Raw genomic sequence first — 13213 nt, forward strand, 5'->3', positions numbered from 1 at the left:
AGCAGCCCGAACCCCCTCATACACGGCTAAGATCTCCTTCTCAGTTGGAGTGTAGCGCTCCTCAGACCCTTTATATGCTTGACTCCAAAATCCTAGGGGTCGGCCTCGGGTCTCTCCTGAGGCTCTTTGCCACAAACTCCAAGTGGGACCTTTCTCTCCAGCAGCAGTGTAGAGGATGTTCTTCACATCCTGTCCCGTCCGTACTGGCCCCAAGGCCACGGCATGGGCTATCTCTTGTTTTATCTGCTCAAAAGCCTGCTGCTGCTCAGGACCCCATGAGAAATTATTCTTCTTCCGTGTTACCTGATAGAGGGGGCTCACTATGTGGCTGTAGTTTGGGACATGCATTCTCCAAAAGCCCACTACTCTCAGAAAAGATTGGGTCTCTGTCTTGTTGGTGGGAGGAGACATAGCAGTGATTTTGTCAATCACATCTGCTGGAATGTGACGACGTCCATCTTGCCATTTTATACCTAAGAACTGGACTTCCTGGGCAGGCCCCTTCACCTTGCTGCGCTTAATGGCAAAACCAGCTTACAAAAGAATTTGGATGATCTGCTTTCCTTTTGTGATTATCTGTTTCCCTTTCTTGGAAACTTCTGCTGCTGTATGGCCCCACACTACAATATCATCAATATACTGCAAGTGCTCAGGAGCATTACCCTGTTCCAAAACAGCTTGGATCAATCCATGGCAAATTGTTGGGCTGTGCTTCCACCCTTGAGGTAAACGGTTCCAGGTATACTGAATACCTCTCCAGGTAAAAGCAAACTGTGGCCTACATTTTGCAGCCAATGGGATGGAATAGAAGGCATTAGCAATGTCAGTGGTGGCATACCACCTAGCTTCTTTTGACTCCAATTCATACTGGAGTTCTAGCAGAATGGGGAGCAATGAGTCCCTATTGGTGCGGTACTGCCATCTGTGAACCACTTTGGTGGCAATTGGTACCTCTTGGTCTTTTACCTGGAGCATCCCCACAGCAGAAGGATCATCTGACAGACCAGGTAAAGCTTACAGCTGCTTAACACCGTTTGTGTTAACAGCAGCTATCCCAAAGGCCCATCGATACCCCTTGGGATCCTTAAAATATCCCATCCTAAGGTAATCGATACCCAATATACATGGAGCCTCTGGACCAGTCACAATAGAGTGTCTCTGCCAGTTTTTACCAGTGAGGCTTATTTCGGCCTCCAACATAGTCAATTCTTGAGAACCCCCAGTCTCTCCATGGATATGTATTGGTTGTGTCCCTTGGTGACTTGAGGGCATTAGGGTGCATTGTGCACCAGTGTCCACCAAGGCTTTATATTTCTGTGGTCGAGATGTGCCAGGCCACTTAATCCACACAGTCCAGTATACTCTATTCACCCTTCCCCCCCCCGGCTGGGGACAGGGCCCCTCTATTGTTTACCTCGATGGTTTGCAGCAACTGGAACTTTCCCCCTTTTGGAAGAGTTCACCTTGGTGGTTGTTTTGCATTGTTATTCTTTCACTTGTGCCTGAAGAGCAGAAGTGGATGAATTATACCACTTCTTTATATCCTCCCCATGATTCCTCAAGAAATACAACAATGCAAAACGTATGGTCTTATTGTTGTCACTTGCTTGAATATGAGGACATCTCTTTTTAATGGTTGAGATTTTCGATGATATGGGTTGGGAGGAACCCACGTTGTTTAGCTTTCTCAAGAGGCGATTGTGGGAATCCTGGTCCCCATCATCTGGTACCACCATGGATTCATCTACATCAGGCACGTTAGTCAACATGTCAATAATATCATTTTGTGTTGCCTCCATTCTGTTTAACCTTTCAACTATTTTGACAATGGCTGAAGTATAACGATTAACTTCTGTAGTGCTTATAGATAATTCAAGCTCCTGAAGTTTAGCAATTAGTTCATTCACAAGGGGTTTCCTTTCCTCTTGGCCATATACTAATGCAAGTGCACTGGCATGCTTTTCTGGAGCCGCCCTTGTAAAGTCACGCCACATTTGTCATGGAACACGGACTGTCTCAGGATCATGTAATTGGTTCGGGTCATTACAGTTGAAGTGGGAGCTGTATAGCATTTCCACCAGAGCACTTTCTCAAAGTTTGGATACCTTTCTCTATATCAGTCCATTTCTTTTTCTCAGGCTCTATGTCCCATTTAAAGGGGAATCTATCTTTTACCGCTATCAACATTGGCTTCCAGAGGGTGTAGGACTGATTTTGGCATGTGCCAATACCTCTGTCCACACGTGAGTCCCTGGAAATGCCACCCAGTTGGCGAGCTTCATTGCCATCGAGCCACACACTGCTGGCACCATTGTCACAGCATCGAAGTAACCAAGTGACCATATGTTTTTTTGGTTGATGTGTGAAATCCTTTCTTAGATCCCGAATTTCACTCAGTTTTAAAGATCAATCAATAATGGTCGTAATACTTTGCTCGCCTTTTGCTCTATCAAGAGTCCCAGGTGTTGATTGTGGCAACTGTGTTGATGAGGTCACCCCATCTAGAAGTTTGGACTCAAGAAATTCTCGTAAAGAAAATCTATCTTTTGGCTCCCCTTCTGACTCTGACTCTGACTCTTCTATTATTTCCTCTAGGTAACCCTCTTTTTTTTCCCTCTCTCCTAACTTCCTCTGCTCCTCTAACTTCCTCTGCTCTTCTGACTCCCCCTGCTCTCCTAAGTCCCTCCGCTCTTGCTAACTCCTTCTGCATTTTCTCTGAGTGGAAACTCGTTTTATTTTTCGCCCTCTTACTGGGGCAACCAACATTGTATCTGGTGCCCCCGGTGGTTGGTCAAGTTGTGGTACATACGGTTCAGACTTGAGGGTGTTCCCCTTGGACTGGAGGGTGCATAGCTTGGATTGGAGGAGATCGCGCTCGAACTCAAGGGTGTCGAACTCAGCCCTGAGGGCGTTGTACTTGGACTGAATTGTGTTGAACCCGGACTGGAGCATGTCGTGTTTGGACTGAGAGTGTCGCACTCGGATTGGACGATGTCGTACATGGTCCGGAGGGTGTTACGATCGAACTTGATGGCGCTGAACTCAGCCTTGAGGTCGTCGTACATGGACCGGAGGGTGTCTCGCTCAGATCGGAGAGTGTTACACTCGGACTGGAGGATGTTGTGCTCAGACTGTAGGGCGTTGTGCTCAGTCTGGAGAGTGTCGCGCTCGGATTGGAGGGTGTCACGCTCAGACTGGAGAGTGTTGCGCTCAGACTGGAGAGTGTCACGCTCAGACTGGGGGCTGCTATGCTCAGTCTGGAGGGCGTCATGCTTCGACAGGAGAGTGTCGTGCTCGGACCGAAGGACATTGTGCTCTGACTGGAGAGTGTCATGCTCGGACCGGAGGACGTTGTGCCCTGTCAGGAGAGTGTCATGCTTGGACCGGAGGACGTTGTGCTCTGACTGGAGAATGTCGAGTTTGGATTGCAGGGATTCTTTCTCATACCAATATGTGTCTCGTTGATATAGGAGGTCTTCTCTCTCAGCTCTGAGACTCTCTTTCTCATACCAGAATGAGTCTCGTTGTTGTAGGAGGTTATTTCTCTCATCAAGGAGACTCTCATTCTCAGCCCTGAGACTCTCTCTCTCAGCATCAAAAACTTCCTTCTCAGGAATGGTATTGAATAAGGCCCGATAAGCATTAGCTAGGCCCCAAGTCATTTGTGCCTCCTGAGATCTGCCTGAGCCACAACATTCCTGTCTCAAATATGCGGTCAAACTCTCAGGATTCTTTAAGTGTTCAGGAGTAAAGCTCCATGACACTAAAGACGTCTGTCTTTTAAAAGTCTCTCCAAAGTCTTTCCACACTCCCTGCCATTCAGTATTCTCTGGTTCTAGGGAAGACTTTCTCCGGATGTTATAATTCCAGATACTGAGTGAGATTATTACAATAACCGACAGTAAGTTCAGGGAGATTAACACGATTGACAGTGTGGTCCACTGGGCCAACTGGTCATTCGAAGACTGCTTAAAGGATGCAAAGAAAAAAGGAGGAGTACGCTCAAAAACCACCATTTCTGTACTATTAGTTGCATTAGTTGCTCCCTCTGGAGCTGCATGCAGATACCAAGTAAGCGTTGCTAACCTTGCTTTCAATCCATTATACATTTCTATAGCTCCATAGGAAAAAGTGGCTAGCTTAAACACGGTCCAATATGTTTGGAGCATCACAAAAGAGGAACTAATGACATGCAGTCCCTTGTAAAACAAATTTACTAGAGAAAACATTTTTTTCTTTTTTTTTTTTTTTTTTTTTTTCCTTCAATAGAAAGAAAAATGTAAAAAAGCAAAGCTCAGCAGTGTTTACAAAATATCCCGGAGTATTGGCAGTCCGCCTGGACTTTCAAGGTCAAGCTCGCAGGTGCAGAATTGCAAACCTAAGATAGCTCCTTAACAGGGAAAAAAAACTCGTAGCTCTGTTAAAAGAGCAACAGAAGAAAACACAGAAAAACAGCAGCTCAATTTGCCCGCATTCTCCACCAAAATCTGTCACTGTTTAAACGAAAAATCCACCTGCGTCCGTGACAGGGGCCGTGGGCCCCGCAGGGGCTTTAGGCCGAAAGGAAAAAAAGTTAATTAGGAAAAGAAAGCAGCGGCAGCGATCTAAGGAGGCACACTTATTTACTAAATTACTATATCAAAATACAGGATAACACAATATAATACAATATAATTGAACACTGAGCTAACGAATCAAGCAAAATAGTAGAGAGAATGAGTCCCGAAACCGAGAGGCCTACTGTGAATCTGGGCGAAACGGTGAAGGCTCCCACACACTCCCCTGAACGCCAGAACTCGAAAGAAAGTTAGTCTAGCCTGCGACAGAGATAATATAGCGTCCAGGTCCCGTGACCCATCTCTCTGTCCGTGTTGTTCTCTGGGAGATGTAGTCTTCTTCTGTAAGTTGCAGATTCAGTAAAATTATTCATGCTTTATATGATGTTATGATGTGGAATACTGATAGCAAAATTACAAAATTATTAAACCATGACACCAGGCTGCAGAGACTACCCATAGGTCGAATGGGTATAACCGGGTAGACATATCCTGACCCGCAAATCAGGACCATACCCATGGGCAAGTGTATAGGGGCATCATTCTCCAGCTCAATCATCACATGGACCTTAGCATTGCATCCAGGGAAGGTCTCACTTTCACAGAATCACAGAATGACCCAGGTTGGAAGGGACCTCAAGGATCATGTAGTTCCAACCCCCCTGCCTAGCAGGGCCAGCAAACATACGTCTTTACTAGATCAGGTGTGCCCCGGTGGCGCAGTGGTAGGAATGCCGCCTTGCAACACTGGGGCCCGGGGTTCGAATCCCCCCTGTGGCGCAAAGTGGTAGAAGTGCTGCTGTGCTATACAGGGGCTCAAATCCCGGGGGTTGGACTCGATGATCTCTAAGGTCCCTTCCAACCCGCATGAGACTATGAGGTCCAACCTGGTCTTGAACACCTCCAAGGACGGGGCATCCACAACCTCCCTGGGCAGCCTGTTCCAGGGCCTAACCACTCTCCTAGTGAAGAACTTCCCCCTAATATCCAACCTAAATCTTCCCTCTTTTAACTTAAAACCATTTCCCCGTGTCCTGCTATTGTCAGCCCTTTCGAAGAGTTTACTCCCCTCCTGGGAGTAAGTTCCCTTCAGGTATTGAAAGGTTGCAATGAGGTCACCCTGCAAAGTTTTTCTTGTGTAAGGTTGAATAATATGAAGATGATAAATATTCAAAAGGTTATTTGTAAAGGAAATCTCACCAATATTGATGCCTTGGCTGGAAAAGCTAGAACAATCTCCACCAGGGAGCAATCTCCAAGAGATGCTGCTTTGTTGGTGGTCAGCCTTTAAATGAGGTCTTAGAGGAGGTGGAGTTGAGCTCTATCCCTTCCGGGAGCACAGCTAGTATATTCTCACCTGTGCTCCCACAGCTGATCCAACACTTGCCTCAGCTGATTAATCAGAGGTTCAGGCTGTGATTTCCCATACACCTTGGATCGTAGTCCTGGCTGCCTTGCAGCCTTGCACTAGGTGAGATGGAGTGAAACCAGACACACCTCACTGCTGATACATTGGGATGCACGGTGGCCAGGGCCTGCCATCGAACATTGCTTGCTCGTGGGTCCTGAGGCTGCTGGAGAATTAGCAACCCTGTCACTATTGCTCTTTGCCACAGGAGCTTACCTCCTTGGCTGGTCTATCCTGTGCTGTATCAGATCCATTCGCACATTCACCTAACAAGGGGCAGACGATTACCTCTGTCATTCACCACCCTGATCTGATTCAGCAGATCACTATTGGTGCAGGCTGTCTTGTTGAAACAAGGCATAGTGTATGGCAAGAGCACAGGTACAAAATGGATCACCTACCACCAAAAGAGCCAAGCGCACCAGGGAAGAGTTAGTCAGCTTCGCATACTGCAGCCAAAATTTCCCGAATGACTCAGGGGTCATTAGAGTCGACACCTGCATTATTTCCTCCGACAGGCTCACTCCTAGTGGCAGGAGCAGAAGTAGAGACAGCAGCAGCTGGCAACCACAGCCAGACCAGACAGGCAGGAATCCACGGGGTTCTGGCTCCTGTGGAAATACAAGCATACCCTCGACCCCATGTGAGAAGATCTGTGGGCGTCATTTAGAAGATTCAAGCATCCAACAACAGACCCCCAAGAAGATACACCAGAGCTGCTGTCTAGTTGAGCACTACCAGCACCTATTGCAATATCTTGGTCAGATCACCCTTGGCAGCTTGCCCTCGTCTCCCCCCTCCTTTAACCGCGTTAGCTGCAAGTTTAGTGTCTGATTTGCGCGTTCGATGATCAGTTGGTCGGTACTGTTGTGCAAGATACCAAGCATATGGCATACCACTTAACTCCTATAACAGCAGAATTAGTGTTTAATGATGGTAACATCAGTTCCGGTATCCACTGTCAACCGTCTACTAAGCATGGTAACAATGGTTTGTTTTTTGTCATGTCCCAAATCCACCAATTTGGTCCTTGATGCCAGGTCCAGTCAAAGAATGAAAAGGAATTAATCATTTGCCCTGTGGAAATAAAGCAGAGGGTGAGGGTATCCATGTCATTATGTTAAGCACCCCAGCATGGTCAGCATCTGTAAGTCCTGGAAAAAACAAAAATTTTATCTGTGTAACAGAAGAATATCCTAATAAGAAAGCTTTATGCCTGTCCCCAAGGGGGCCCGTGACACCTGTTGGAATAAGAGTCACGGTGTTGTCAGTCTGCGGCACTGACTGGGCGGTGGCTAGATCCACTCCTGCACTGCCGGCAGTGGCTGGTCTGAGTGAGCTGGACAGGGAGTGGCCGACCAATTCCGGACCGTATTTGCTGTCATAGCGTGTGGTCACACGCTCCTCTTCTCGTTTCCTGACAGATCGCAGGGCTGTGCGGCAACAGGGAGTTTGGATTGGCATTCTCTCACCCTGTGCAACCCGCTCCTGCATTGGGACAGGGTCAATGTGGAATAGTATGAGCAATTTTATTTGCTTGTGCAGGCTTTTTACAGTCCCTCTGTACGTGACTAGGCTCCCCACAATTGTAGTATTTCATTCTTTGAACTGTTCCTGCATCAAGTCGAGAAACAGCCAAGAAATTTAATGTAGGGCTGGGCAGCCTCCTGCATAACTAATATAAGTGAGGCATTAGGTAAATTGGTATCAGGTATCTGACAGATAACACATTACACCAGTCTTAAGTTGATCAAGGCATTGCCTGTCCATCTTTGCCTGGGCCTGAAGTATTGCCCAGACCTGAAATCATAACATAACTGTCAGCAACTACAGAAAAAAGAAGTAAGTGATCGTCTCTGTCGGCTCGATGTCAGTGGTGACGCAAGACTAGTAACCAACTCAGCTATATCTCGATGCTGTGGAGCCAAAAGTGTTAACCTTCCCAGATGACATGGCCCACCTTAAGCATCTGCAGGGATACCGTTCCTCGCAAGATCCCCGCAGATGAATGTATCCTGGGGCAATGCTTTAGTGCTCTTATTATTCCATAAATACAGTCCACCATAGTTCCCATTTTTTGTAGTCCCATATGGGACAGCACAATTTGGCTGCTTGTTTCCTGTTGTGTCATTATGCCAACCACACCAACAGTTCTTGATTGGGTTAGAATAATTACCTACTTTCGGACTGAGGTTTGTGCCAGCTGAATTTTTTCTAGCAAATTTTCTCAACAATCATTTGGGTATCTTACTGCCAAAGATAAAACATGCTGATTCATTTATTGGCATTGGTCCCACCACTTTTGACCCTAACAAATTCAATTCCTGCGGATTCCATCAAAGATTGACGTTTAAATTCTAATTAAGCATGCAGAAATGTTGCTAACAGACAAACTATTGTTACACTCAATGCTAGGATAACTAATAAACTCATGAAACAATTCCAATTGGTTAAGTATCGGAAGACCTATCAAACACGTCTGAAACGGACTACTAACAGAGTGTAGGCTAAGACAGAAATCTGACTGGTTAACAGAATTGGCCCATGTTACCCATGCGTTTGTCAGAGGCTCGATCTTGTGAATGATTGCACTTGTCTGACTTGGCAACAGGAGGCTGGTAAGGGTGAGTCCAGTGAGCCAGGACCCACAGAGGATCTGGCTGCTTCAGACTGTAACCCATTTTCTGCAACTGTATTTCGTAGCTGCTGCAGCAGTTTCCAATCAAAGCTAACATATCGGGCCACCTGGCCCTGACCTTGTTGTTGATAAACTACAGGGAATGCACTGTTGGATAACTCCCCTACCAAACCCCATTCACCTTCTAGCACTGTGTCCTGCAAAATAGCTGACCATTCCCCCCCTGGGGTACATAATTGCAGCTGCCCCCTGCCTGCCGTGCCCGCTGAGGTGGATATGTGTCCTCGTCGGGGTGAAGAGCTTCCAGTCGAAACTCAGGCGGGAGGGCTCTGGTGGCATGGGCGGGGCAGTAGGCACCATTGTAGGATCCGGTGTGCCAGATGTGGTGGCAGGATGGCGCACTGAGACCTCAGGGATGGTCAGTGGGGGGGAGGGATTGAACAGGGACCACTGACCAGTCCCGAACATTGTATCTGACGAGCCTGATGCCTTCCCGTTGTCTCCCACGCTTAGGACCTGCACAGCTTGCTGAGTGGTGATGCGTTCCGTATGGTAGTGTTTCAAACAGTTAGTAACCTCCTGCCAGGGAGCTTGAAGTTTCTTGATATTTCTGTTCGTCTATAACTGCGTCCCACAGATCATCCCTGAATGCCCACCACTCCTTGACTTAAAAAAGGGTGGCATTCAAGTCCTTAAAATGCCCTTTAGCCCGACCTGCCATGACCAGCGCCAATAGTGTTTTGGCCCCGAGCTTCACCCTTCGCTTCTCTAAGAAGCTTTGTAATAAAGACAGGGCTACCTCAAGCTCCATGTTGTTTGTCAGTTGCGGCTTTGGTGCGCTCCCGGACGCCATTCTTTCCCCCACCGGCACACTTCCCTTGTCATCAAGCATGACTGGGTCCCTGTTCGGGTGCCATTTTTCAGGAGCGGGATTGTGGAACTCAGAGACTACTCAATGTGAGTTAACAACTGAGTACAACTTTATTATGGAGCAAACAACCTTTGATACCCTGTCTGCAGTCATGGCATAATACGATTGGATAACCCAGACATGGCACAACAAATGATTAGGTGCCTTCCACCCAACTAAACAGTTTAACAATACTCTGACACCGTGACAACTCGGGACCCTCACCGCCTAGTCCCTGCCCCTCTCACTCACCAAGCCTTCTCACAAGGTCGTAATGTCCTTAAAGCTATCATGTCCTCCCTGTTCTCTCAACCAACTCCCAACACAAGAGGTCACTCAGGCATCCATAAGGTTCTTCAATATCTCCATAGAAGGAGATTCCACTACCTCTTTGGGCAACTTGTTCCAGTGCTCCATCACCCTTGCTGTAAAGAAGTTCTGCTGTAAAGAAGTTCTTACGTATGTTAGTACAGACTCATAGAATCACAAGGTTGGAAAGGACCTACAAGATCATCTAGTCCAACTGTCCTCCCTTTAACATACCTACAGAAAAACCACTAAACCATATCTCCTAGCTCCCTATCCAGACGCCTCCTGAACACTGCCACGGATGGCGACTCCACCACCTCCCTGGGCAGGCCATTCCAGTGCCTGACCACTCTCTGAGAGAAAAAGCTCCTTCTTCTGTTCAGTCTAAACCTCATCTGATACAGCTTGTGGCCATTTCCTTGGGTCCTGTTTGTTGCCTTGGAAAAGTGGCCAAGCCCCTCCTCATCACAACCTTCCTTCAGGAAGTTGTAAAGTATAATGAGGTCTCCCCTGAGCCTCCTCTTCTCCAGGTTAAACAACCCCAGATCCTTGAGTCACTCCTCATAAGACTTGTGCTCCAGACCCCTCACAAGTTTCTTTGCCCTTCTCTGGACACGTTACAGGGTCTCAATGTCTTTCTTGTAGTGAGGAGCCCAAAACTGAACACAGAACTCAAGATGTGGCCTCACCAGAGCTGAGTACAGAGAGATGATTACCTCTCTGTCTCTGCTCCTGCTGGCCACACTATTTCTTATACAGGCCAGGATGCTGTTGGCCTTCTTGGCCACCTGGGCACACTGTTGGCTCACATTCAGCTGAGCATCAACTTTGTACGTTCAAGTTTTAGACCATTACTCCTTGTCTTATTGCTATGCACCACCAAGAAGAGCCTGGCCTCATCTATTAGCCTCCCCATCTCCCTTTAGATTTTTATAAACATTTATCAGATCCTCTTTTAGTTGTCTTTTACCCAGGCTGAACAGACCCAGGTTACTCAGCCTTTTCTCATATGGGAGATGCTCCAGGCCCTTAATCATAGAATCATAGAATGGTTTGGGTTGGAAAGGATCTTTTAAGATCATCTAGTTTTAACCCCTCAGCTATAGGCAGGGACACCTCCCTCTAGACCAGGTTGCTCAAAGCCCCATCTAGCCTGGCTTCAAATGCTTCCAGGGAGGGGTCATTCACAACCTCTCTGGGCAACCTGTTCCAGTTTCTCACCATCCTCACAGTAAAAAATTTCTTCCTGATATCTAGTCTAAATCTACCCGCTTCCAGTTTAAAACCATTTCCCCTCATCCTGTCGCTACCTGCCCTTCTAAAAACTCCCTTTCCAGCTTTCCTGTAGGCTCCCTTCAGGTACTGGAAGGCTGCTGTAAGGTTTCCTCAGAACCTTCTCCAGGTTGAAGAGCCCCAGCTCTCTCAGTCTGTCTTTGTAGGGGAGGTGCTCCAGCCCTCTGATGATCTCTGTGACCCTCTGCTGGACCCGCTCCAACAGCTCCATGTCCTTGTGTTGAAGGCTCCAGAACTGAGCAACAAAACTCCAGGTGGGGTCTCACAAGAGCAGAGTAGAGGGGCAGAATCACCTCCCTCACCCTGCTGGTCACATTTCTCTTGATGCAACCCAGGATAGGGTTGGCCCTCTGGGCTGCAGGTGCACGTTGCCAGTTCATGTTGAGTTTTTCATCAACCAACACCCCCCAACTCCTCCTCAAGGCTGCTCTCAAGCCATTCTCTGCCCAGCCTGTATCTGTGCTTGGGGCATATTTAATCAACTTGTTGGCACTTCACTGGACTCCTTCTAGGAGACCCCAGTCTTTTTTGAACTGGGGAGCCCAGAACTGGACACTAGTCTAAATGTGGCTTCACCAGGGCAGAGTAGAGGGGGCGGATAACCTCTCTCAACCTGCTGGCCATGTTCTTTTTAATCACAGAATGTTCGGGATTGGAAGGTACCTCGTAAGATCGTCTAGTTCAATCCCCCTGCTGGAGCAGGAACACCTAGATTAGGTCACAGGAATGCATCCAGTTGGGTTTTGAATGTCTCCAGAAAAGGAGACCCCACAACCTCTCTGGGCAGCCTGTTGCAGTGTTCTGTTACCCTTGCTGTGAAGAAGTTTTTTTTTTTCCTCATATTTATGTGGAACCTCCTATGTTCCAGCTTGCACCTGTTGCCCCTTGTCCTATCATTGGATGTCACTGAGAAGAGCCTGGCTCCATCCTCCTGACACTCACTCTTTACATATTTATAGACATTAATGAGGTCACCCCTCAGTCTCCTCCAAGCTAAAGAGACCCAGGTCCCTCAGCCTTTCCTCATAAGGGAGACGCTCCACTCCCTTAATAATCTTTGTGGCTCTGTGCTGGACTCTCTCAAGCAGTTTCCTGTTATCCTTGAACTGAGGGGCCCAGAACTGGACACAGTATTCCAGAATTGGTCTCACCAGTGCAGAGTAGAGGAGGAAAACCTCTCTTGACATACTAACCACATCCCTTCATCCTGCTGTCCATCAGGACCCCCAGGACCCTTTCCCCTACTCTGCTCTCCAACAGGTCAGTCCCCAACCTATACTGTTACTTGGGGTTGTCTCAAGTCCAGCCAATTCTCTATCCACCTCACCATTCAGTCATCTATCCCACACTTCCTAAGCTTACCTACAACTATATTATGGGATATGGTTCCAAATGCCTTGCTTGAGTCGAGGTACACAACATCCACTGCTCTCCCCATCTACACTGACAGGGGTGAAATCATAGAAAGCTACCAGGTTGGTCAAGTATGATTTCCCCTTGGTGAATCCATGTTGACTTCTCCTGAAAACCACTTTTTCTTCCAATTGCTTGGAGAAGGCATCCAGAACAAGTTGTTCCATCACCTATCCAGGGATGAAAGTGAGGCTGACTGGCCTGTAGTTTCCTTTATCCTCCTTGCTCCTTTTGAAAACTGGAGTGACATTAGCTATCTTCCAGTCCTCAGGCACCTCTCCCATTCACCAAGTTCTCTCAAAGATGACAGAGAGTGGTTCAGCAGTCACCTCTGCCAACACCTTTGGCAGACGTGGATGTATCTCACTGGGGCTCATGAATTTGTATGCACTGATTTTTTATTTATTTATTTATTTTTGGCTAGACATTGACCATTTCCTCCTCAACCCTAGGGAAGCTTTCCATTCCTCAGACTCTCTCTTTAACTCTGGGGTCTGGTATTCCCAAGGGGCAGTTTGTAAAGACTGAAGGCATTCAGTACCTCCACCTTCTCAGTGTCTCCTGTTATCAGGGCTCCCACTTCATTTAGTAGGGGATCCACATTTTCTCTCATATTCCATTTTAGGTAGATTTGTTTTGTTGATTTTTAATAGTCTGTGGACTACAAAAGATAGTTAAGTAAAGCC

The 13213-nt window shown here is 47.3% G+C and overlaps 1 protein-coding gene across 15 annotated transcripts in view; it reads left to right on the top strand.

The window, feature by feature from the left end:
- The window catches only part of CHD1 (chromodomain helicase DNA binding protein 1), a 179347-nt gene that overhangs the window by 12838 nt on the left and 153296 nt on the right, over nt 1-13213 (top strand). The window contains exon 3 of one of the 15 annotated variants that reach the window (XM_085527728.1): nt 11261-11368. The exons of the other annotated variants lie outside the window; for them this stretch is intronic. The gene's annotated coding sequence lies outside the window, so the exon portion shown is untranslated. The remainder of the gene's footprint in view (nt 1-11260; nt 11369-13213) is intronic. 15 annotated transcript variants of the gene reach the window in all.

The sequence above is a fragment of the Coturnix japonica genome, chromosome W, assembly GCF_054131305.1.
Source record: "Coturnix japonica strain WE chromosome W, WE-NBRP24, whole genome shotgun sequence".
In the NCBI taxonomy this organism is placed as follows: Eukaryota; Metazoa; Chordata; class Aves; order Galliformes; family Phasianidae; genus Coturnix; species Coturnix japonica.